At 41.4% G+C, this 27,573-nt stretch overlaps 1 long non-coding RNA gene across 3 annotated transcripts; it reads right to left on the bottom strand.

Moving 5' to 3' along the window:
* Positions 1 to 484: 484 nt before the first annotated feature.
* Positions 485 to 25,837, bottom strand: LOC110343743. 3 transcript variants are annotated; one of them, XR_005881644.1, is made up of 4 exons: positions 14,198 to 14,283; positions 13,844 to 13,964; positions 1,089 to 1,168; positions 485 to 839 (listed from the first exon to the last, which is right to left on the bottom strand). It is a non-coding gene; the product is annotated as an uncharacterized LOC110343743 (long non-coding RNA). The 3 variants fall into 3 exon arrangements; XR_002386070.2 differs by lacking the exon at positions 14,198 to 14,283 and adding an exon at positions 25,747 to 25,837 and having other exon boundaries at positions 485 to 1,168; XR_002386073.2 differs by having other exon boundaries at positions 485 to 1,168.
* Positions 25,838 to 27,573: the final 1,736 nt, after the last annotated feature.

The following is a 27,573-nucleotide window of genomic DNA, read 5'->3' as shown; positions in this document are numbered from 1 at the left end:
TTTTCTGTAGAAACATAAGCAAGAACTCCTTTTCCGAGTAACATATCCTTATACTTAAAATTTGAAGTCAAGGCATTTTCAAAAGATAGAAGTTGGATTAATTCAGCAGCATTTATAATCAAGTGTACTTTAGCAACTGTTCCTTCCTGAGCAATTATAAAACTGCCCACTCCGGACACCATTATGTTAAGAGAAGCTTTTTCTTTGAGAGGAGCCTTCTCGCCTGCCTGGTTCCAGATCCGCATCAGTCCCAAATAAACACACAGGAGGCTATATTAATTATGAAGCTGTTGGCCTTGCTTGTTTCTTACTAGCTAGCTCTGACTTAAGTAATTACCGCATAATTGTTAATCTAAGTATGTTTCTTACCGGAGAATAGTTCCAGGCTTCCTACCCCCATGGCGTTACATGTTGACTCTCTTGTGTTTCTCCTTCCCCCAATCCTCCTGGACTCCTAGTCCCTCCTATCTAGATTCCCTATTGGCCAGACAGTACTTTATTGACAAATGCACAGGCAAATAACAGGACTTCCCCAACAGGACACAGTCAACAAGACAAAAAGGCAACCCACAGATTGGGAAACACCAGGGCAGAGGATGTTCATACCAGGGCAGACACTGCTCACACCAGGGCAGACACTGCTCACACCAGGGCAGACACTGCTCACACCAGGGCAGACACTGCTCACACCAGGGCAGACACTGCTCACACCAGGGCAGACACTGCTCACACCAGGGCAGACACTGCTCACACCAGGGCAGACACTGCTCACACCATGGCAGACACTGCTCACATCATGGTAGAGGCTACTCACTTCATGGCAGAACAGGAAGCAGGGACTGCAATTGGAACGAGGCCTCAGTGTTGTTTACAAAGTCCCTCTCTTAGTGATCTACTTCTATTAGCACAGCCCCAACTCACCTCCCAAGGTTCTCAAGCCTCCCCCAAATAATGCCACCAGCTAGGCAATCAACATTCAAAATATGAACCTATCGGGAATGTTTCAAATTTAATCCTTAGCAGTTTGTCCTGGACCCCACAAAGCTCACAGCCATTCCATAATGCAAAATGAATCCCCACAGCCTTACCAGTTCCAAAATTGTTTTTTAAAAAAATCCAAGTTCGAAGTCTCTTCTGAGACTCAGGGTTAAGTCTTAAGTTTGAGCTCCTGTAAAATAAAAAGAAAGTTATGTGCTTGGGATGCACAATAGCTCAGGGTGAACGTTCCCATTTCAAAACACAGGAATTGGGACACGAGACAGGAGGGATAAAACTAGCGCAAGACAGAAATCCAACAGAGCAGATGTTAAACCCTGCAACTCCGTGTTCATCATGTGGGGCACACAGTGGTACTGCATGAACTCCAGCACAGGCACCTGTGTCATCCTGTACCTATGTCTTAACACCTGCAGCCCACATGGGCTCTCTCCTAGGCTGGTGCTTAAAGCTGTCACTGGGCCACATTCCTGGAAACTCTAATATGTGGGAGCTTTCATTAAAATTGGGATCACCTCAAAATTGTAAACAGAACATTGTAAGGGTTTCACTGGGGAGAGTCCAACCCTGACATATATCCTGCCTAGCCTCGCAAGATTTCCTTACAAGTCCAGATAGAAGCTTCTGTAATCCTGTAGGTTTTATATCTGGAACCTGACCACTTCCCCACCCCGCCCCCGCACAAATAAACCAGCACTGCACATATAATTGAGTTATCTTGTAGCCGTATCAGGGCTTTGCCTGACCACAGTTTCAACAGTCTCAACTCAACATGGGAAAATATTCCTATTACTTGAAGAGAACACTAACATCATTCACCTCACAAAGGGAAACCTTCCCATTATACCGTAGAGCCTTTGGTAGATAGGATAGCACCAGCATCTGAAATGCTACCACAGTGCCCTTCATGTCATCCCGGCAAACTTGACTTTTTTTTAATGATTCCATTCCCTTAATAGCTACAACTTCCTGTACAAATTTGAATGTGCAATTTATTTTTTTACACAAAAATCACATCTTTCTGCTTTGCTTTATATTTCCGATGTGCACTAAAAACCTGGCTAAAAGCAACTGGTAGCAACCCTGCTGGTAAGTTATCTTAAAATCTCCGTCACAAAACTAATTAGCTAATTACTCTTGACAGTTGTCTATCTCACCAGAAGCACCCACGAAGCTCCACTGACAGCATCCTCATCTCTAAATGTTGGCCCTAAATCCCTCCCATTAACCAGTTTCAAAGGCTTAAGAAACGCATAGACATGGGGGTGGGGATCCCAGCTCTCTACCTTCCAAATCTGTATTTATCAGTGTTATTTAGAGGAACTTTGCCAAGAGAATAATAAATAAATTATATGTACATGGATACACATGATGTATACACACAGGTAAATATAAACTTTGTGTGAGTCCTTGTAGAAAGACTGAAGAAAAAGCAGCATGGTGGCCTCAGACCATGACAGTTGTGACAGTTGTCTCTATTTAGGGAGAAGCGAGTCTGCATTCCTGTGCTGGCTGCTTCTTTCACCTTTTCTGTCCCCACACTCAGGGTGGCTCTGACATGCTCCTAAACTCTATCCTACATGTCACTGAGCAGGCTAGAGACTGATACGTCATCCAACTCTGAGTCAGCATCTTCCCTTTGACTATGTGATTGGGCCTGGTATGGCCTTTACATCTATAATCTCTGTACCCTTTGGGAACATCAAACAGCAGCAAGAATCAATTACTGAATGACACGGTTTTAGCAGAAAGGTTCTCTGCTTTGGGGGAATTTACACCAGACCCAGGGAGTCCGAGATGGCTTCTAGAACAAAGAGAGATGCAATGCCTATCTAGAGCCTCAGAATATGAGTTACAGAGATTGAAAGGGCAGGAAGGCAGTCCAGGAAGAGGGCACCTGGAGCTTGGACAGCAGTGTAAATAACTATTAGTGCAGCTAATACAGAAGGCAATCTCAGTGCAGCTTGGCCAGGAAACAGGCCACAGGAGTGCGTACAGCCTCCCACAGAGCATCACTGGTGTGCGTGATGGCAGCGGGTGTTCAAAGTCATAATTTAAATGACCCTGCAAACCATTAGCGTCCAGGACCAGAATTGCTGTAGACATTATGCATGTATAATTGGGTCAAGGACACCTTTCTTAATTAGATCTGAAGTTCTTCATTTATTTTATTTTCTTTGAATAAAAGTCAAATTTTAGCCACCTCAAGTATAATGGCACTTTTATGCCATTTTTAAAGTGCTTTCAAATGCTTGGGCACACATGCTGACAGTTTCCTGTCTTAATGACAAGACTGGGACTCTGACCCAAGGAGCATGCACAAACCACCTGAAGGGACTCTATACAACATCCAGGTGGTACTGAGAGAAGGGACCATAACTCGCAGGACAGTTTCCAAACTGTGTTTTCTTCCTATATTCCACTCTGCATTCTATGGCGCTGTGGGCCCTACCAGCTGTCACTCAGCTTGGCAACATATCTAGTAGCTAACAATGTGATTAACTCCTGCTTTGGATGTGTTTTTCTGGTCCCACAAGCTCCTCTAATTGACTGCTGTGTGGACCTTCTTAGGTTGTTCTAAGTCAATATCAACCATCACATGTACCTTACATGTGGAATCACATGTACCTCATATGTAAACTATGTTCCAATGTTATATGCCTTTGGCAATGCTGTTGAAGGAATCCCATTCCCATATCAAACAATGAAACAAGTACATACAAGTACTTAGAAGATGGTTGGAAACTCAATGTCACAGACACTCCACCCCTGCTTGCTTTCTTGTCTCTGAAAAGGACTGTATTAACTACTCTTCTTACGGTTGTGAATGAATACCTGACAGGAAGCAACTGTGAAAGGAAGGTTTGTTTTGGCTCATGGTTCAAACCACAGTCCCTCATGGCAGGGAAGGCATGGTGGTGGGTGGTTCCAGGTGGCAGGAACTTGCAGTTGCTGCCTGCCCTGGTCTCCCAGATCAGGAAGTCGAGAGAGCAAACAGGAGCAAGAATAGGTCATAAGTCTCAAGCCCACCCCTCCCCATCTACTTCCTCCAGAAGGACCTCTCCTCCTAAATGCCCCTTTCTAAATCCTACCACCAGAGAATTTCTTTTTGAACATGTAAGTCTATATGAGCCATTTCCCATCCAGACTGTAGCAAAGATGAAATTTATATGTTGAACTTTGTTTCAGATGGCCTTCATGTGGTCCATGCAGCCAGATTGCCATGCTATCACACAGTCACAAGCCAGGGTGAGGGCAATTTGTGATCTCTGGTGTGGGAAAGTTTCCATTTCCTAAGTCTTGGGTCTACCTTTTACCCCATATCTGCTTAGGCCTGTTAGAACCATAGAGCCAATGTTGAAGCTGCCAAATACAGCTTTGAACGCAGGAAACCAGAGGGTGGGATGGATGCTCTATCACTGCTGCATGGTTCTATTTCTCCTGTTATAACCAGAGATCATTCTTGTTATGTAGCCATAGCAACTACATCAGAACAACAACACAGTGGTAGACATGTCTTTGGTAGTGACAGTTGAGTTATTGACACACTTCCTGGAGAGTTTCAGGAGACTATCACACTAGATTCCAGGTACTACTCTCCTTCCCCTAGAGGCAAGTAATCTTGGAAGATGCTAGACCATAGAGAAGTAAAAGGCTGATTAAAATTGAGATGCCATGAAGCAGCATGCAGCAGGTGGTCCTTAGAAATAAGCCATGACTACAAAAGTTGATTGACCAATTATAACTTCAGTGGTGTGGGGAGGTTAGAGTATTACAAAATCCATGGCCAGATTATCTTGGGCCATCTTTAGTATCTTTAATGGCTGTTTATTGTCATCCTCTGTATCTGACCAAACATCTTTGTAATCATTAGGTCAATCACTTGGAACATACAGGACCCAGTTTAAAATCCACCAAAGGGCTAAAAATGCTTTAGACAGGACTTGAGATCTACAATGGAGTTTCCCCCACCTTTCTGTGAGTTGCCTACCTGGTATTTCCTCCAATATATTTGAAAAAGTATGCTATTTTATGACCTTACTTGTCCAGTTACTATAAAATAGTCATGAAATTGCTAGAACATGGCATTAGGGAAAAATTAAATCTGGGTTCCCAGGCCATTGTCACTCATATTCAGTTCCAGAATAAACCATCTCTCCTACTCCTTTGAGATGAGAGTTAATTGTTTGTTCTACAGTATGCTGGGTCTTTTGAGTGATACAGCATGGGAGTGGTCCATGCGCCTCTAAGCAACTCATCTGTACTCTGTGAGAAAGCACAATAAACTCATTGGTCTCACCAAATTGGCCTTTGGTGAATTAATAATTCCATCTGTCATTGGTGTCCATCTGAGGTGACTAGACATTCATTTGTGTTTCCCCTGAAAAAAAGTTGACACAGCAATCACCATAGCAATAGTGCCACCATGAGAACAGAGAAGTACAGGAAGCTGGGGTTGACCTCCAACTTCACAGATGAGGTCTACAGGAGAGGTCTACAGGAAGGTATCCTGTGTTGAAATAAGAACGCTGCCTTGCATGGTTATCTTGAGGTGCAAGTCCTTCCCTCAGCCAGCAGAAAGTCCTGTGACTGTGACAGAGCCTCTTCAGGTGCATATGAGTAAAGCCTCAAGTCAGAAGGGAATGCCATACTCCTCACTGGAGAGAGTAATTTGGAAACTGACAGCAAGTTTACTAATGTGTGCACCCATGTATAACATGAAAGAAGAGTCATACGAAAGAGGCCTCAACTTCAGCTGTTTATTTATTTCACTTTCTGGTCATGGTAGGATCAAACCCAGGACCTTACACATGCCAAGTAAACACCCTACCTCTAGCTGCATCCCTGACTCAGCCAAAATTTTTGTAAATTGTCTTCAATTACTCTTGCACTTTTTAAAGTATTTAGCTCATGTAACATGGATTAAATATCTTCTATTGTATGTGACTACTAGGACCTATTTTTATGAACAAAAATATTTCACATTATAAGTATAACCACATCCAGTTTTCAGAAAGTAAGACTCATTATTTTTTCAAGTAAATGGCAGTAAAATCTTATGATCTCCAAAAAGCTAGAAGTTCTGTGATTGCATTTCTCAGTTTCTGCTGAGATATTAAAGTCCTCTAAGCACTGACTACTTGAGACATCCAGGAGTAGAGGGGGTGGGCATCTGCGTTTTCAAAGCAATGCTGCTGACTCTACATGCAGTCACAAGGTTCAGAAGGTCTTAGATGACTGCAATAACATCTCAAGACTCCTTCTGCCATTGTTCTTTTACTCCAGAACTAGCCCACGGTTAATGCTGCATAAGTGGGACAATCCACAAGGATGTCACTCACGAAGCATGGAGACACTAAAGCAAACTGAGCCAAGCCTCACATAAGCACACAGGAGCTTGTTGTAGCAAAGCAATCAGATGTAGGAAGGGGAGTTCCTCTCTCTGTGTCATGTGCCTTTGCCTATTAGTCAAGATCTGGCCTTTGAACCATATAGTCAAAACCCATCAGGGCTTTGTAGGAAATCCCATTCTAGATGAATAGAAACTGCTTCCTGATTGCACAGAGAACCTCTCACTTCCAAACTAACAAAATACACTGCAGAGAGTAGTCCAATTGCATTAAGATTCTTGAACAAAAGCTATGAATTTTAAGCCCTAGCTTCATCAATAACTTAACTCAGCCAATAAGCATCACGTAAAATTGATTCCTAATAAGGAAATGAATAAATGCTACTTAATGGCTTTGGTAAGTATGTAGATGTGAACGAATTATGGCCCAATAAAAACAGCCATTCTGCCTTCCCCCGAATATTAATGACCACAGAGAACACTGCCTGGTATGGTGTCCCACAGTTGAGTGTGACAAAGCTCACAACACCACCCACCTCTCCCCCTTATTTTCTGTACAGGTGACCTCCAGTTGTGTGGGACAATTTCACTGCCTACCAGCTTAGTGGCTTCTATAGGCCCATTAACCATGCCGTGAGACAGATGTTGGCACCTTCCTGCCAAATTATGTAGCTCTTACACTGACATGCAGAAGCAAAGTGCAGGTGACATGCCTGCCTGGTAATGTGGCCTATATATTGTATGTTACCCCAGTACTCCTCAGAGACACTTCACACACACATTTGCCCATAAGTATGCATTCCTCGACACAGATACCGCATATATACACATATACACAGTTGCACATAAATATGTGGTCTTCAGAAGCAAATGCCACATATACATACATGCCCACATTTACACACAAATTTGCACACACGTGTATCTTCCAAGCAGCCGCCAGTGAAGCAGTCCATAAATCTCCATTGTATCGAACTGGTGATGAATTTTTAACAAACTCTAGAGATTATTGTTTTAAATAATACATCATTTTTTCCAAGAGACTCAAACATTCTCAGTTCAAAGAGCTTAATTGGGTGCCATCATCATTTTTTTTGTAAGTTTGCACGTAAAACATTATTAATGACATGCTACAAAAGGATTAGTCCACATCATCTAGGTTGCTTAGCATTTTGGTTTCAAAAGGAGGGGCTCATCACAAAAGCCTGAGCAAATGGCAGCTCCTGTCTGAGTCTTCCATATGCAACTATCTGCCCCTTGGCATTCAGACACAGAGGCAATCAGTGATGCCCTGGAATCAAGGTGAAACGTAAACTGGGAAGAGGAGCAAGAACAGAGAAGGGGCCTTCTACTGATTATAGGAGCAAACAAATAAAAAGAATGAAAGCTCATTAGCAGATCCTTCTCCTTTGGGATAGATGTGTGCATAAGCAGGATGCCTAGAAACACTGAGCCACATGTTAGATAAACACGCCCAGAGAAAGCAGCTTGACATTCCACAATGAAAAGAACCAGCATGCTTTAAACTCTACTTCCCTCCTGCCAATGGACCTTCGGTGTGCTGTGTAAGGTCATGTGCTCTTCCTAGATTTACTGATGTATCAAGACACAACAGTTGAAATTTATTAGAGATTTCTAGGGCAAGGTTTAAAATGTTAAGAATGTTGAAATGTTAAGGTGTCAGTTATATGCTTTGGGACAGGGTCGTTTCTCACTGCAACATGGACTTACATCATACAAATTGGATACAATTGATCTAATAATTAGAAGATGTAGTTTGAGTTATTGCAGACCTTTATTGATTGGGAAGGACTCCTATCTAGTGCCCAGCTGAGGGAGAAGGGGTTGCTGTCCCAGAGAGAGCTTTGCTGGACTGGCCACTGCTTTGTTTGAGAAGCATCAAGAAAGCATGAAAAGGCATGGGTTGCTAAGTTAGAGCCAGCTCTGTCCTGATTGTCAGTTAGAGTAAGTCAGCCAAAGAGCTACACAAAGCATTTGTTACATGGTTAAGAAGACAAGAACACCCAGTGTGTGCCTTGGGTTCATCTAGAATCTACTCGGAACATCCAGTGATATTTATATCTCACAGAGCATCATATATAGCTAGTGAAGAAAGCCTTTTCATTGAAATTTATGCAAGAGAAGACTATTTATTCTGCAGGAATTTCAATAAAAAGGAGAACTTTGGGTTCTCTGGGGCTTGGAACTCCTTTGTGACAAATAAATTCAGTTTTGTGGGAATTTTATAGGTTACTCAAAGGGAAGCAGGTGAACAGCTGCAAAAGTAAACTTGAACCTCCCCCCAGAGAGGCAGCTCTCCCTGCAGAAAAATGAATTGATGGTTTTGGGGAAGGGGAATTCTTGTTTTTCTCTCTCACGCATATGTTGTTGTTGTTGGTGGTGGTGGTAGTGGTTGTGTGTGTGTGTGTGTGTGTGTGTGTGCATGTTCCCATGCGTGTGCATGTATGTAGCAGTTGGAGGTTGACAAGGAGTCTTCCTCCATTGGTCTCCACCTTATTCACTGAGGTTTAGTCCCTCATTGACCCAGAGCTTTCCAATGTGGCTTGATTCTGGGATCCGCTGTCTCCACCATCTAAGCGCTAGAATTATAGGAGGGCCTTAACACCCATACATTATTTACATGGGTTTGTAAGACCTGAACTCCAGTCTTTATGCTTGCTATATGTATAGCAGGCACGTTAATCATTGAGCAACCTCCCCAGTCCCAGGCTAATAGTTTTTTTTCAGAGTGTTAGCCGTAGTATCTATTTTCTTAACCTGCTCTGGTGTCAAGTGAAGCTGTTCGTCTGCAGAATTTCATGCCCCTAATGCTAGCTATGTTGTGTAATAGACAAAAGGTTGTAAAATGCCATGCCTTATAGGTCTACATGTTAAGCATGACATTCAATCAAGCTTTTTTGTTTGGATGAGACTGGAGAGGGACAGTCCTCCATGCACACAGCAGTCATCAACTCGAACAGGCAGCACCAAGAAGTGACCATGTACATACACACTGCAAGTCAGGAAAGAGTGGACAGGACAGACAGAGCAGCCCTGTCACAGGATTGCACAGCACTCCCACCCATGCTATCCACCACCAGGAGAGGTCCTCACTGGCTCTGCAGTTTGCCACTTTGGAAATGACCTAAGGGGCTGAGGACAAGACTCAGTAAGAAGGCTGCTTTCCATGCAAACAAGGAGACCCGGGTTTGAATCCCCTGCACACGAAAAGCCACAGGCAGTGCTGTGCTCCCTTAATCCCAGCACTGGGGACGTGAGGAACCTTGGAACTTGTTTGTCTAGTCAATCAGCAAGCTCCTGGCCCAAGGAAAGATGCCTGTCTTAAAAAATAAGAGAGTGACTGGCAAAGACATCTGACGTTGTCTCCTGTCCTCCACAGGCACATGTATGCATACCAACACAAAAACAAATACGCACATAAAGCAATGCATTTCCTGTTTCCAATCAACAGTGGGCCTGGTACCTAGAATGTAGGGGAACCACTCACTCTCTGCAGTCTTTAGTCGGCCGTATTCTCCTCCTATGATCCTCCAGGATGCCCTTTCAGCCCCTAATACCCCTCTAGGAGCATCTGTTAATGTGATCAGGCTCAAAGCTTACATTTCTTTATTTCTAGGTAAGAAAGGAATTCTGGAGAGATTTAACTGAGTAAAAGGCATCTCTAGTTGAACAAGATGACAAAGGACTCAGGGCAGATATTCTGGAGTGTCCCAGCTGTAAGTCCTCATGCCTATGATGGTTAGTGGTCACCTTCAGCTTAGGGAATCTAGAATCACATGGGACGGTAGGCACACCTGTGGGGGATTATCTTGATCTTGTTCATTGATGTGGGGAGACACATTAATTGTGGGAAGAGCCATTGCCAGAGCAGGGAATCCCGAATTGCACACATGGGGGCCGGGGGCGGGGCAGCTTGCCTGTCTTTCTCTCTTCCAGCTGTGACTGTCATGCTTCAAGTGCCCACTGCCTCGACTCCCCCACCATGACTGACTGTACTTTGAGCTGTGGGCTAAATCATCGCCTTTCTCCTGTAAGCTGCTTTGCCAGAGTGTTTTGTCACTACAGGACAAGGAACAAAGCAATACTGATGGCACAATGAAGCTGTTTTGGTGGACAGAACAGCACAGAGACTTCTGTCTCTGGGGCCTGAATTCAGCTCCTTGCTATAAACTTGAGAGGTAAGTATAAGATGCTTGGGATGCACACACTGTTCAAGGCCTCACTGTGTGTTCGATAGATTTCTTTTGTGGAAATGCCTGGACCAAGGTCGCCACATAGTCCTCGTCACATTAATTAAACTATTATGAGAGAGTAGGTGCACTGACTTAGAAACCACACAGACCTGGGTCTTTTTATTTGATAATTCTTCCTTCAAAAGTAAGGATTGAATTACGGCACAATGTCTGAAAAGGCCACCTACCCCCACATCTGCCACTCTCTTAGCCATTAATCTGGGGGAAGCTATTTCGTTTCAATAAGCATGGCTCTATGGGTTATGGAACTGAGTCTGTGATGCAATCGCAGGATTGCGGTGAAGATGGAAGGGACAGAGGGGAGAATCGACCATGCTGAGACACTCTTGGTGAGTAGTAACACTTGTCATTGGTGAGAATCTCATGAAGAAATCACTGTGTTCACATTGGCCTCAGTCTGGAAGATGTCCCAATGCTGCTTCCTCCCTACATGCAGCATCCTTGCACCTTGGAATAAATCACTCAATATTTAACCCAAGTGGAATTCAAGCCAAAATACTAAGTATAAAGTTGTGTGCACATCTCTTCTGTGGTCTGGGTCTGGTGTCAGAAACACTTGTGGGTACACATCTTGCCTGTTTGTGGTGTCCCTTGGGAATGGGCAAACAAAGGAAGTTCTGGCTGCAGTAACTCAAGTCCTAGCTTCTAGACTGTTCTTTCATGCATACCAGCAGGGAGTGATTTTTGTCCTTTATGTCAACTCATCAGGTGACTGGGGGCAGGGTGGCAGGAGGGTGCACAGAAAGGACAGTGAGCATAATCTAATCTTCTCCCTCTTACCCTGTCATGCATGCAGGAAGATAGAATATTGTGAGTGAAATCAATTGGCTAAAGTGTTCCTGAAACTGCTGACATCAAACTGCAGGTTTGTGAAGATCACTGATGTTGTTTCTTTGAGCCCATGTTCACTCATGCAGCACTAAGCCCCCAAAAGCCCACCCACCCATGAGCAGTATAGCATGGGTATCTTCTTTTCCACAGGACCTCGAGCATGGGGAAGTGAGAGGATTCTAGTCACCCCCACCCTGCCTCCTCCATACCTGCCACCTTAGCATGCTCCATAGACCACATTTATAATAGAATGCCAAGTAGTCACCACCCTCTAAAGTGCTAAGCACCGTGTGGTCAACTGTCCTAGGAGAACTTTTATTCCTCTCGAAATTCTTACGAAGGTGTCAGTCTTTGCCCCAGTTGATAGAGGTAACCTGAAGCAACAGGAGATAACTGGCCTCTGCTTGCCTGGTTCCATATGAGAGGGAGCTGGGTTGGCTCTGGCTGTGTATGAGGCTATAATGCCTATCGAATGTCAGAGTATTTCCTCCCTATCTGTGAAGTTCATGGATGTTCCTCTGGAAGCCCTGGTGCCTAACATACATTTACAAGTGTATCAGTCTCCCCCCCACACACACACTTTCTGTGCAAGCTACACATCCTCTAGTCAGTCCTGGTGGTCTCCTGGCCCTATCCTCCTGAGTCATGCATATGACCAGTATGATGCTTAAGGTGGGGGGGGTGTTGATATGAAGTGAACCAAAGAGGATGCCAGGGCACCTCACAGCAGCTGACTGGTCATCTGGGAAAGATACCCAAGGATCCCTTGAAGAGGACTGAGGTCTCAAACCCAGGAAATAATGCAGGGAGAAATATATTTGGGAATGACTCTGAAGTCAGAACAGATTGAAAACATAAATTGTGTGCAGATGATGTGTTAACAGTGTTGAGGGGAAAGGGGGCTGTGTTTGCATATGGACCACCTGGGACCTCATGCACAGCTTAGCCCATGCTGGAAGCCCATGACTGAATGCAGGGCACAAGGGGAAATAAAAATAGTTAGACCTCAAAAGAAATGACTGGCCTGTAGCTAGACAGGAAGTGACTAGGTGGGAGAGCCAGACTAGGAAGAGGCTGGGAAGAAGGGTGGAGTTTGAAGATTCTTGAGCCAGAGGTAGAGGAAGCAGAATGTGTAGCAAGAGAGGTAGCAACCCATGAGCCACATGGTACAACTCAGATAAGAATATTGATTAATTTAAGTTGTAAGAGCCAGTTAGTAACAAGCCTAAGATATTGGCCAAGCATTTATAATTAATATTAAGTCTCTGTGTAGTTATTTGGGAGCTGGCAGTTGTCCCAATGAAAAACTGCCTACATGTTCCTCCCAAAGACATGTGCCAAACAAGGATGTCATAGCCCGTAGAACAAAGCCCAGGGACAGGCTCAAAAAATGAATGTTGGCTCCTTTTATAGTAATGGGATCTGTTTTGAGTTTAAACATGGGTTAGGGCTTCATCGCTATTATATAAGTCTGACTGCATGTATTTAAACTGGAACTTGGGGCTTCAATTTAACATCAAATCACTTTTACACAACAAGTCTGCACTTTCTGATTTTCTTTGGGGAAAGCACTATTAGATAATACTGGGGCATTAAACCCAGGGCCTTTTGCATGCTAAACAAGAAGTTCTCTACAGCAGAGCTAAAGCCCCATTCACCTGCTTCTTTTCCAAAAGACCACAAAATCTGATTTAATATGTTTATGTGTGTACATGTATATATGGGTGTGGGTGGTTGTATTCATCTGTACATACATGCACACATAAGCATGTATATGAGAACACATGCACACATGTGTGTAGTCCTGAGCTCGTTTCTAAGAAGGAGAGGTATACTGTACAGTGCTGGTCCTGCGCTGGGCACACACAGAGCTAGCCCACTGAAGAACAGGCTCCAAACACAGAGCAAGGGCATGGAGGGATGAACCTCTAATTCAATGAGAAGCAAATAAGAATAACATTCGCTCTACCTCTGAGTGTCTCAATAGCCCTGCATCTCATGAAGGCTTTTTCCCCCTAGTGTTTCATGTAGATCTTACATAAGAGTCTAACTCCACATTGGGATCAATGATAGACATCTTCCAGAGTTATTGACATTTCCACAGGAGTTATGTTTTCAATAATGTATTTTTCCAAGAGTGATATGACTGGTGAGCTGTTCCCACAAGAGGTAGGGGTGTGTGTGTGTGTGTGTGTGTGTGTGTGTGTGTGTGTGTGTGTTTCTGCAGATTCAGATTCACTTTTCAATAAGCATTTATCACACAGTATACCATGAACAAAGCTAGAAATTTAGAGAACCTGAAATTTAGTTGTAGAAATAAGACATTCCTGCAGAAACAAAGATCATTGACCCCATCACTAATAGACCATTTATAAATGTAAACAAAGCATACCGTGGCAACAGAGGATGCCAGCAGATAGCAGAGGGCATGGCAGATGCTGTGGAGTGCAGGATGACCTTCCCAAGCAGGTCACTGTGCCGGAACAGGCATCCAACAGGAGACTACCACAGCCCTGTAGAAAACAAACTGACCATGTAGACTGTGTGCGGGTTAGAAGTGACCATTCAGATATGCTGAGATTCAACACAGCCAGGGGTCTCCCCATGAACATGCAGGCCATGTAGAACTCAGACCTCAAGTATGTCCAAGTGAGGTGCACACAAGAAGCTGTCTTGGAGAAGTTTCTGGAAGGGGCAGGACCCTCTGAGGACATGCTACTCAAGTTCTGCAGCAGGCAAAACCTACCTGAAGTCCCAAAGCCTCGTCTCGGAGCTTGATCTTGAAAATATTCAAGGAAAATGGAGATTCCAGAGCTACAAATGGATTGAGACCTAAGGAGAGGACAATAACAAAGTCCTCTAGGGGCCCTAAGAGCATCCTGAGGTCAGTGCTCATCCTCTGTCCCAATGACTTGGTCCTAGATACAGTTCAGATGTTGCCTATCCACACACCCCAAAGTATCTCAGCAAGCAATGTTATCACTAGTACCATTGGTTCTATAGGACTTCAAACTTGATATTAGAAAATTAGATTGTGAACAGTTTTAAAGGAAAGACCAGGACAGAGGTTTTGTTTCATAGTTTTCGATCCTTATAAAACTTTCTTCATATGAGGCACCTTGTGGGTCCTCTGAACCCAATTCTGAAGCAGGCATTTTGATCTCCTCCATTTTATCACTCACCTGACTGTCAAGCCGTGTCAATACAGGGCATTCTTGCAGGTGCCCTGTCCCTAGCTGAGAGTCTGTATTTCTGCACCTAGTGCTGCCATTACAAGGAAGAAAACAACACAAGAGAAACTGAGACTTTCCCATACGCAACCAGGACAGTGTTCAATGGCTCTTCCCATGATGCCATGTTGGATGCTGCTTCTACCATGTGCAGGCCTGTTGTTTACATATTATCCACCACCCGCAGTCTCTTTCTCCCTCATGTATATGCACAATGTGCACTTTTGTGCTTGTACATGCATGTGAATATGTGTTCGGGTTTACATGTTCACATGCACATGTATGTTGTGTGAATGCGTGTGTGAATATGTATTCACCTGCTCTCTCATCAGTCTTGTGACTTTCATGTTTTCTACCCTCACTGTTTGGACTTAAACAAGTTAGGCCAATAGCTTGCTATTCATAACGAAGAGATGCTTTGAACATATGACATGCTCAGGACAAACAGAGACACCTGAATGACATGTCAACAGTCACACTGCGTAAGGAACACCCACATCCAGGGAGAAGGGAGCGTACTTACAAAACAGGGTGACAGCACAGAGCACTCAGCCTTTACCCATCTTTGTTATTACTGTGAACTGCCGTCTGCACATTGGCCTCCTTATAGTCATCTATCTCACTCTTTTAATGTTAGAAGCAAAATATCCTTCACTCTGAGAGAGGCAACATCTAGGTGTGTGAATGTACAAGTAAGCTATGTGCATGGCAGGTCGAGAGAATATTTGTATTAGTTTGCTTTCTGCTGCTGTGATAAACACCATGACCAAAGCAACTTGGGGAGGAAAGGGTTTATTTTGCTTACACTTCCATGTCATGGTGTATCACTGAGGGAAGTCAGACCAGGAACTCAGTCAGCAATTGAAGCAGAGGCCATGGAGGAATGCTGCTTACTGGCTGCTAGCTGTGGTTTTCTCAGCCAGTTTTCATCTATAACCCAGGACCGCCTGCCTGGGGTGGCACCACACACGGTGTGCTTGGTCTTCACACCTCAAACATTAATCAGACAAAAGCTCCACAGGCATGCCCACACGCCAGTCTGGGGGCAGCAATTCCTCATGTGAGGTTCTTCCCAGGTGACCTGTATGTGTGGGTTGACAAGAACTAATGGCACGATACTATTTCTTTGAGGTTCAGGAACATGGCTGCTGTTCACCACAGATGTTGAAGGTGCATGATGTGGTGGTTGACTGAGTATGACTGAGATGTGCTGGTGACTATGCTATGTTCTTAGAATGAGTGAAGAGTGCAGAGTTCACTTGCACACAGACAGCCCCAACACTGGCAGATGGCATACAAGCCCATAACTGCTATCACTGAATGTGCCACTAAGGCCTATACACTCTGAAGTCACTCCCACAATCACAGTGATTAATGCATTTGTCATATCGCTATCTTTTAATTGCAGCAAGAGCACCTGCAATCAGCTATCTAAGTAGACTTCGATTATGCAATATCACTAATACTCACTACATGATTGTATATTAGGTCCCAAAAGTATGCTCACCTTACAAGTGAGGCTTGGTGCCCTTGGAATGGAATCTCTCTAAGCCCCCCATTTCCCAGACCCTGACAGCCACATCTTCTCCCCTTTTGATTGTATATGTAAGTGAGATTACTCAGTATCTATCTTTCTAGGTTTGCCTTATTTCACTTAGCATAACATCTTGTAGGCTCCTCCATGTTGCCATGGGAACATGTCTCCCTTTTATGGATGAATGATATTCAATTGTGTGCTTACATGTATCCCACATTTTCTTTATCCATCCATCCATCAACAGACATTTAGATGGTCTCTCTCTATATAGGCAATTGTGATGAGTGCTGCCATGTACACAGGGATATGGATATGTCTTTGACTTACTGACTTCATTTCCTTCAGGTATAGACTAAGGGGTGGGATGACTGACTAGCGTTCAATTTATTTTGAATTTTTTAGGGGAAAAACACAATAAGTTTTTCCATTGTGAGTATATAAGGATTTCATTTTCTTTAAATTTTTTCTAACACTTGTCACCTCTTAGCAATTGTCATCCTAATGTGTGTGAGGTAACATCTCATTGTGTTTTAAAACTGCGTTTCTGAGATGATTGTGAGATAGCACACCTTTTGTGTACCCCAATAGTTGTTTTTCTTCTTTGTAGAGTATCCGTCTAAACCCTTTCTCTATTTTTGAAAGACACTATTTTATGTCTAATTATGTGTATGGATGTGTCTCCATGTGGGTATGTGATGTGGAATGCCCCTCTGTTGCTGTGAATGTGTTTTATTACCATTGGATAATAAAGAAGCTGCTTTGGCCTATGGTAGAGAAGAATATAGCTAGGTGGGAAACCCAAGCAGAGAGACAAGGAGACAGAAGTCAGGGTCACGGAGATGCCAGAGTATTACTGCTGAGTCATGGGCCACCTGGAAATATAGACTGATAGAAATTGTTTGAGTTGTGAGAGCTAACTAATACGAAGCCTGAGCCATGGGCCAAATATTTATAATTAGTATTAAGTCTCTGAGTGATTATTTTATAAGTGACTACAGGACTGGCGGGCAGGACAAAAGGCTTTCATCTACAGATGTGTGCTCATGTGAGACAGAGACCAAGGAGGCCAGAAGACATCACTGAATCCCTTGGAGCTGGAGTTACAAGTCATTGGGAGAGCCTTAAGTGGGTCCTGGGAACTGAACTCAGGTCCTCCGCACTTAACCGCTGAGCCTTCTCTCCAGCCCACCTCCTTTTTGTTGGTCTTTTATTGGGTAGCTTTTTGCTATTGAGATGTATGAGTTTTTTACTTAGGTGTTATGGATACTAGCCACCTTTCATGTATAACTCTGGAAGCACTTCTCACATCCCACAACTTGTCTCTTCATCATTCTACCTGCCTTTAGCAGTCTGGGACTTAATGTATGTGGTCTCACTTCTCTGTTTTTACTTCATTACCTATATTTTTGTGTCAAATCCAAAACAAAATCTCTACAAAGACCAAAGTAAAGGAAGCTCCCTGGTCCAGTATTTTCTTCTAGGATTTTTGCTATTACAAGTCTTTAGGGAGGCAGAGCAAAGCAGCCAGCTTCATCAGCTGCAATTCCAGTCTTGCCCCTCTACATTCTGATTGAGAGCTGAGTCCCAGGGGCTCTTCTAGTCTTCTAGCCAACTTCTGCCTCTTTCAGTTCCCTGATCGGCAACCGCCAGACCGTCTTTCCCCTCTACCCTCAGAGAGAGAGAGAGAGAGAGAGAGAGAGAGAGAGAGAAGAGGATACAGCCTTGAACCCATACCCACCAGGAGAGGGAGAGACCCCACCTATACCCACTGGAAGAAGAGATGAGAAGACACGAGTATAAGAGCACATCCAACAACAGAAAGACTTATATAACACCACCAGAGTCTAGGGACTCTAAACTAGCAAGACCTGAGCATCCCAATGCAGATAAAACAAAAGAAAATGACCTTTAAAAACAACCTCATGAAAATGATAGATGCCCTCAAAGAGGATATGAGAAAATCCCTTAAAGAAATGAAAGAAAAAACAACCCAAACAATGCAAGAAATCAAATCTCTTAAAGAAAGTAAGGAAAGCCAAGAAAAAACAATCAAACAGATGAAAGAAACAATTCAAACAGTCCAAGACCTGAAAACTGAAATAGAGTCAATAAAGAAAACACAAACTGAGGGAATGCAGGCAATAATAAAGCTGAGCAAATGATCAGGAACTCCAGATGCAAGCATAACCAACAGAATACAAGAGATGGAAGAGAGAATCTCAAGCGCTGAAGACAAACTAGAGGAAATAAATTAATTGACCTAAGAAAATCTTAAATCCAACAAATCCTTAATACAAAATATCAAGGAAATATGGGACACCGAGAAAAGACCAAATCTAAGAATAATAGGTATAGAAGAATGTGAAGAAGCCAAGCACAAAGATGCAAACAACATATTCAATAAAATCATAGAAGAAAGCTTTCCCAACCTAAAGAAGGGCATGCCTATGAAAGTACAAGAAGCTTACCAAACACCAAATAGACTGGACCAAAAAAAAGTCCCCTCACCACATAATAATTAAAACACCAAACATGAAGAATAAAAAAAGAATATTAAAAGCAGAAAAGGAAAAAGACCAAGTAACATTTAAAGATAGACCTGTCAAATTACACCTGACTTCTCCATGGAAACTCTGAAAGCCAGAAAGGTTCTGGATAGATATTCTACCAACACTAAGAGACCACAGATGCCAGCCCTGATTACTATATCCGTCAAATCTTTCAATCACTATAGGTGGAAAAAACAAGATATTCCATGGCAAAACCAGGTTTACACAGTACATATCCACAAATCCAGCCCTAAAGAAAGTTCTTGAAGGAAACCTCCAACCCAAGGAATTTAACTACACTCACAATAACATAGACAATAGATAATCTCACTTTACCAAAAGCCAGAAATAGGGGAAACACACACAACAATAACACCACCAAAAATGAATCCAAAACAAGAATCAACAATCAATGGTCATTAACATCCCTCAATATCAATGGTCTTAACTCACCTATAAAGGGACACAGGTTAACACAATGGATACGAAGACAGAATCCATTCTTGTGCTGCATACAAGAAATAAACCTCACCTTCAAAGACATATGTTACCTCAAAGTTAAGGGCTGAGAAAAGATTTTCCAATCAAATGGACCTAAGAAGCAAGTGGGGTGTAGCTATCCTAATATCTAGCAAATTAGACTTCAAACTAAATTAATCAAAAAAGATGAAGAAAGTCATTTCACATTCATCATCATAGGAAAAATATATCAGGATGAAGTCTCAATTCTGAACATATATGCCCCAAATACAAAGGCACCCACTGGATTCATAAAAGAAACATTACTAAAACTAAAATCACATATTAAACCCCACACACTTATATTGGGAGACTTCAACACCACACTTTCATCACTACCACACAGAAACATAACAAAGAAACAAAAGAACTCACAGAAGTTATGACCCAACTGGGTTTAATAGGCATCTATAGAACATTCCATCCAAACACCAAAGAATAAACTTTCTTCTCAGCACTACATGGGACCTTCTCTAAAATCGACCACATACTTGGAAATAAAGCAAACCTCAACAGATACAAAAAAATTGGAATAACCCCCTGTATCTTCTCGAATCACCCTTAAAATTAGAATTCAACAACAACACAAATTGCAGAAATCCCACAAACTCGTGGAGATTTTACAATTCTCAAATGCATCACTCCTGGGTAAAGGAAGAAATAAAGATATCAAAGACTTCAATGAAAATGAAGGCCCAACATACCCAAACCTATGAGACACTCTGAAAGCAGTTCTAAGAGGGAAGTACATAGCACTAAGTGTCCACATGAAGAAATGAGAATAGCCACACTAGAGAGTTAACAGAATACCTGGAATTTCTATAATAAAAAGAGACAAACTCACCCAGGAGGAGTAGACACCAGGAAATAATCAAATTGAGAGCTGAAATCAATAAAGTAGAAACAAAGAAGACAATACAAAGAATCAGAAAAACAAAGAGTTGATTCTTCCAGAAAATCAACAAGATAGACAAACCATTATCCAACCTAACCAGAAGGCAGAGAGAGAATATGCAAATCAACAAAATCAGAAACAAAAAGGGGGACATAACAACAGACACTGGGGAAATCCGGAGAATCATCAGGTCATACATTGAAAACCTGTAGTCCACAAAATTGGAAAATTTAAAGGAAATGGACAATTTTCTGGATAACTATCACTTACCAAAATAAAATCAAGAACAGATAAACAATTTAAATAGACCTATAAGCCCTAACGAAATGAAAAGTTATCAAAAGTCTTCCAACCAAAAAAAGTTCAGGGACAGATGGTTTCAGTGCATAATTCTACCAGAAATTCAAAGAAGAGCTAATACCAATACTCTTCAAATTGGTATTAGCAGAAGGATCATTGCCAAACTCTTTTTACGAGACTACAATTACCTTGGTACCCAAGCCACAGAGAGATACAGCTAAGATAGAGAACTACAGACCAATCTCCCTCATGAACATTGATGCAAAAATACTCAATAAAACATTGGCAAATCAAATCTAAGAACACATCAGAAAAACCATCCACCATGATCAAGTAGGCTTCATCCAAGGATGCAGGGATGGTTCAACATACAAAAAAACATTAATGTAATCTACCTTATAAACAATCTGAAAAAGAAAAATCACATGGTCTTCTCAGTAGATGCTGAGAAAGTCTTTGACAAAATTCAACAACTCTTCATGATAAAGATCTTGGAGAGATCAGGAATAACAGGAACATACCTAAACATAATAAAGGCAATATACAGCAAACCAACAGCTAACATCAAACTAAATGGAGAGAAACTCAATGTGATTTCTCTAAAATCAGGAACAAGACAAGTTTGTCCACTCTCTCCATTTCTCTTCAATGTTGTACTTGAAGTTCTAGCTAGAGCAATAAGACAACAAAAGGAGATCGAAGAGATACAAATTAGAACAGAAGAAGCCAAACTTCCACTAGCTGCACATGATATGATAGTTTAAAAAAGTGACGCTAAAAAAATCTACCAGGGAACTCCTACAGCTGATAAATACCTTCAGCAAAGTGGCAGGATACAAGATTAACTCAAATAAATCAATAGCCCTATTATAAATAGACAATAAATGGGCTGAGAAAGAAATCAGAGAAACATCACCCTTTACAATAGTCACAAACAACATAAAATATCTTGGGGTAACTCTAGCCAAACAGGTGAAAGACTTGTATGACAAAAATTTTTAGTCACTAGAAAAAGAAATTAAAGAAGATACCAGAAAATTGAAACATCTCCCATGGTCTTGGATAGGTAGGATCAGCATAGTAAAAATAGCAATCTTACCAAAGCTATCTACAGATTCAATGAAATACCTATCAAAATCCCAGCACAATTCTTCACAGACCTTGAAAGGACAATTCTCAACCTCATATGGAAAAGCAATAGACTCAGGATAGCCAAAACAACCCTGTACAATAAAGGAACTTCAGGCGGCATCACCATCCCTGATTTAAAGCTCTACTACAGAGCTATAGTAATGAAAACAGCTTGGTATTGGCACAAAAATAGACATGTATACCAATGGAATTGAATTGAAGACCCTGATATTAAGCCACACACCTATGAACACCTGATTTTTGACAAAGAAGCTAAAAGTATACAATGAAATAAAGAAAGCATCTTCAACAAATGGTGCTGGTGTAACTGGATGTTGGCAGGTAGAAGACTGCAGATAGATTCATATCTACCACCATTCACAAAAGTTAAGTCCAAATGAATCAAAGAAAACATAAATCTAGCCACACTGAACCTCTTAGAAGAAAATGTGGGAGGTACCCTTGAACGAATTGGTACAGGAAAACTCTTACTGAACATAACACCAGTAGCACAGACACTGAGATCGACAATAAATGAGACCTCATGAAACTGCAAGGCAAAGACACAGTCAACAAGACAAAAAGGCAGCCCACAGAATGGGAAAAGATATTCACCAACCCCACATCTGACAGAGGGCTGATCTCCAAAATTTACAAAGAACTCAAGAAGCTAGTCTCCAAAATACCAAATAATCCAATTAAAAAGCAGGGTACAGAACTAAATAGATATTCTCAATAGGGGAGTCTAAAATGGCTGATAGACACTTAAGAATGTGCTCAACATCCTTAGCCATCAGGGAAATACAAATCAAAATAACTTTTAGATACCATCAGAAACAATCCTGAGTGAGGTAACCCAGTTACAAAAAGACACACAGGGTATGTACTCATTCATATATGGATTTTAGGCATGGAGAAGGGGATTGCCAGGTTACAAATCCTACTGCCAGAGAATCTGGGAATCAAGAAAGACCCTAAGAGAGATACACATGGTACCCCAGAGAAAGGGAATGGGACAGAATCTCCTGAGCAGATTGGGAGGAGGGGAGAGGTAGCTGGGAGCAAGAGAGGGAGAGAAGAGGAGGGGAGAGGAGGACATGAGGGAACAGGAAGGTTGAGTCGGGGTAAGAATAGAGGAGAGCAAGATGAGACATACCATAAGAGAGGGAGTCATTATAGGTTTGAGGACAGATCTGGCTCTAGTGAGATTTCCAGGGATCTACAAGAATGATGCCAACTGGCAATCTAAGCAATAATGGAGAGGCTACCTTAAATGCCCTTCCCCTATAATGAGATTGATGACTACCTTACATGTCATCCTAGTGTTTTCATCCAGTGGCTGTTGGAAGCAGAGTCAGACACCCACAGCTAAACACTGAACTGAACTCCTGGAACCCAGTTGCAAAGAGGGAGGAGTGATGACCAAAGGGGTCAAGACCAGGTTGGTGAAACCCACAGAAACAGCTGACCTGTACAAGGGAGAGTTCATGATTCGCAAACTGATGGCTGAGAGGCCAGCATGGCACTGATCCAGACCCCCTGAACGTGTTTTCACATACTGTATAAAGTCATGGCTAGATTTTCACCTACTGTGCGTGTACCTCCTTCCCCAGGACTATTCACTCAAGAGTCTGTTTCCTGATGAATTTAGAACACATGTGTGTACATGTGACTAGGTTCTCCATTCCAGTGACCTGTTTTTGTTTTTATACCAGCACATGTTATAATTACTATAAATTTGTAATGTAGTCTGAAATTAAGAAGTATAATGCATCCAAATTTAATCTATTTCAATTTGTTACAATTTAATATGAAGGGAGGTTTTCTTCTAGTTATGTAAAGAATTCTATTGGAATTTTTATCCAGATTGGATAAATTCATGAGTCACTTGAGATAGTGTGGACACATTTAATTCTAATCCATGCATACATGGTATTTCCCTGTAACTTATTTCTTTCATCAACATGCCACACTTAAGTTTGCAGATACTTCAATTGCTTAGCTAAATTTATTCCTATGTGTTTTGCTCTTTGTGATACTACCCTGTGATCATTTTCATGATTTCCTTATCCACTAGTAAATTAGTAGTTTGTAGAGATGCAATTGAGTTTTTGTAGGTTGATTTTGTGAATTTACTGAGCTTATCAGTTGAAAGGAGTTTGTAGAATCTTTAACTGTTCCTACATTCAGACACGATTTAACATCTTTCTTTCTGGTTTAGATAGTTTTTCTTCTTCATGACTAACTGCTTTGGCTGGGAATTCCAATGCTGTGCTCAACAGAAGCTGTGGGGGTGGGACATCCTTCTCTTACCCGACCTGAGAGAAACAGCTTTCTGCTATCCAACATCAAGTATAATGTTAGCTGGTAAAAGAATCATACTCAGATTCCTTTATGTTTAATATGTTACTGGTAAATACAATTTATAGATTTTTATTATATTGGGTCTTATCAAATCTTTACCCACACCTATTGAGATGATCCTATGACTTTATCTTTTTCATGGTTAATACAATATATTATCTTTACTAATTTGTACATATTGAACCATTTATTCCAGAAATGAATCCTTTTCGTTGGTGATATATGATCATTTTAGCATTTTTCAGAACTTTATCTGCTATTATTTTGTCAAGGGATTTACAGCAAAGTTTAACAGAGATATTGGCATGTCCTTTCTATTTTTGTAGTCTCCTTATCTAGATTGAATACATGGCTAATTCTAGTCTTATGAAATGAATTTGAAAAAGTTTGGTCTTTCGAATGACATTGAAAATCTTTAATAATTGAAGGAAATAAGCCAGGACCCTGGTTCTTCTAAATATGTATATAGTCTCTATACTCATTAGTCATTTGTTCAGATATTTTTATTTCTTCATCAATAGATGTTGGGGAGTAGTTACTTTATTCTAGGGTGTCCAGGTTCTTAGCCTGTCTATAATAGCCTCTTGTAATGTGGTGAGTCTTTGCTACCATTAATGTCTCCTCTGTTATTTATAATTTTATTTATGTTTTCTCTCTCTCCCTCTCCATCTTTCTCCCTCTCGCTCTTTCTTCCTCTCTCCTTCTTTTCCTGGTTTAGGTTAGTAATTCTTTTTTTTGGTTAGCAACTCTTGAGTTTCAATTATTGTCTTAATTGTTTTTTAGTCTCTGTTTCATTTATTTCTGCTGAAACCTTTACTATTCCTCCATTCTACTCACTTTGGGCTTTAGTTGTTTTTTACCTAGTCCCTCAGCTGTGAAGTTATCTATTTCAGGGATTTCTTTTAGATAGCATAGGCTTTTGTTGACATAAATTTCTCTCTTAGAACTGCTTTTACTGCATCTTTTCGTATGCTTATGCTGTAATTTTTTAAATTTCCTTTTTGATCCTGATCCAATATTTGTTCAGCGACATAATGATTAATTTCTATGAATCCTGAGTTTTCTACCTTTTTTCCTATTATTGGTTTTTAGTTTCACAGCATTATAGTCAGGAATCTTTGATTGTTAAAATCTCCTTTAATTGGTTAATCCTTGATCGCTGGCCAAGCGTGTGATCTATCCTGGAGCGTACTCTATGTCACTAGAGGAATATTGCATTGTACGGCTTCCTGCCCTACAAAAAAGCTAGAGCCAGCGTTTTCACTTCTCCTAGTGTGTGAAAGTTGCTCTTTGCTAGCTACTTACCAAATTCGTTGTCTTTGTTCTTTTCTTTCTGGATGATCTGCCCATTGGTAAAGGGAGACACTGAAGTCACCTACTATTGATGTGTTGTGGTTAAATTGGTGCTTTATATCTAGAAATACTAGTTTAATAAAGTTGGGAACATTTGAGTTCGGTACATATATGTTTAGTAAGTGTAAAGATCTTCTTGACTGATTGATCCCTCTGTCAATATGAAGGACCTTCTCTATCTCCTCTGTTTATTTTAGGCCTGAAGTCTATTTTGTTGGGTATTAGAATAACAACTTAGGCTTTTTCCTTGGTTTCATTAGAGCATTTACACAATCTTTCACTCTAAAGTGGTTTCTATATTTAATTGTGAGGCATATTTCTTAGAGGCAGCAAATGATAAAACTTCGTTTTCAATCCAATCTGATAAGGAAACAATGCAATGGGGAAACAAAGACATTAAAGGGAGCAATCACTTACATGGGAAGCTCTCTCCGAAGTACCGCCAGCCTCCAAGAGAAAGAGAGGGCCCACCTGTTCCTTCTTTTATATCCTGAATCTTCCCACAGACGCATGACCACACCCCAAGGGGGCGTGGTCAGCTGCATGTACCAGGTGTCTCCCTACAATTCCCCTTTTAGTCTAAATAAAAGGTTTAGACTTTATACAAAACTCAAACATATCCAGCATATATACATAGAAGATGATGGGCAAATTATAATCTATTTATATCCTACCCTAAGTATATCTATCCCATCTAAACCTTAAACTTATTTGAAAGAGATGCCCAAATCTGAGCACTCCCTTTTAATTTCAACCCTAAATAATTGAAAACTAACCCTATCAGATGTAAGCTATCCTGCACTATCAAGAGTAAGGAAAGGGGGTGTAGTATTTCAAAATTACTTCCTGCTGAAATGGGATGATGACAACCTCATGGGATCCTGTAGGAAAAAAAAAGTTAGTGTAACAAGAGTCTCATATGCATTCAGTCTCTGTTGGCTGGAGATGATTGATTGAAGTTTTTGAAGTTCTAATGTTGATTGAAGCTCTTGTCTAAGGCTCTGGTCCAGAGTTGTGTCGAGCAGTGTAATTCCAAACCAGTTTCAGGATGGTGCTTGTCAGGTGGAGTCGATGATGTGGGGCCCCTCTCCCCTAAACCAACTTGATGGGAGAGTCCTGTGCTTATGTCAATAAAGCACTATTGGCCAATAGGGAAGCAAGATAAGAGAATTCTGGGAAATGTAGTGAAGAGGCTGGTTGCCATGTGATTCCCGGGAGGAACAGATGCGGCAGGAGTGTGTCCTAGCAAAGATAAGTTCTTGTAAAATATATATAAATAATTATGGGTTAATAATCAAGTCAGACCTATCCAATAAGAAACCAAGCAAACAGCCAACAGCTTCATAATTAATATAGTGTCTTGTGTGTTATTTGGGGGTTCAGACAGCTCGGTAGGGCCCAGGCAGCTGGCGGAGAAAACTATGCATTACACCAACCTGCTTTGGGAAGTTGAGACCATTGATGTCCCAAGTCACTACTGAAAGATGTGTGGATTACTGTCTTCTTACTAGGTTTTGTTCTTTGTTCTTAGTCTTGCTTTGTTTAGTCATTGATCACACACACACTCACACACATACACACACACACACATCAACATTTATATGCTATTACCCCTTGAATATCTTTATCAATCTTTTCTTTAGTTCAATTCAAAGTATTCCTTCCAATGCTTTCTGTAGGACTGGCTTGCCAATGATAAAATTCCTTAGCCTGCCGTTATCATGGAAAGTACTTTTTTCTCCCTCAGTTATGACTGATAGTTTTGCTTGGAAGGTAGTTTGTGCTGGCATCTGTGGTCTTTCAGAACTTGTAGAACATTGGTTTAAGTCAGTGGCTCTCAACCTTCCTAATGCTGTGATCCTTTAACACAGTTCCTCAAGTTGTGGTGACCCCCAACCATTAAATTATTTCATTGCCACTTCATAACTATAATTTTCTACTGTTATGAATCATAATGTAAATAACTGATATGCAACTTAAAAGGGTCACAACCCACAGGTTGAGAACCACTTGTCTAAGCCTTTCTGGGTTTTCACGTCTCCATTGAGAACGTCAGCGGTTATTCTGAAGTGCCTACTTGGTCTTTCTCTCTTGAAGCTTTCCATATACCTTCTTTGTTCTGTGAATTTAGTGTTTTGACTTCTACATGACACAGGGAGTTTCTTTTCAAGTCATGTGTATTTTGTGTTCTGTATGCCTTTTATACCAGGAATAGCATCTCTCTCTCTAGGTTTAGAAATTTTT

This window comes from Mesocricetus auratus, unplaced genomic scaffold (assembly GCF_017639785.1).
Source record: "Mesocricetus auratus isolate SY011 unplaced genomic scaffold, BCM_Maur_2.0 Super-Scaffold_100015, whole genome shotgun sequence".
NCBI classification, from domain to species: Eukaryota; Metazoa; Chordata; class Mammalia; order Rodentia; family Cricetidae; genus Mesocricetus; species Mesocricetus auratus.
This window is presented reverse-complemented; position numbering and strand designations above follow the sequence as displayed.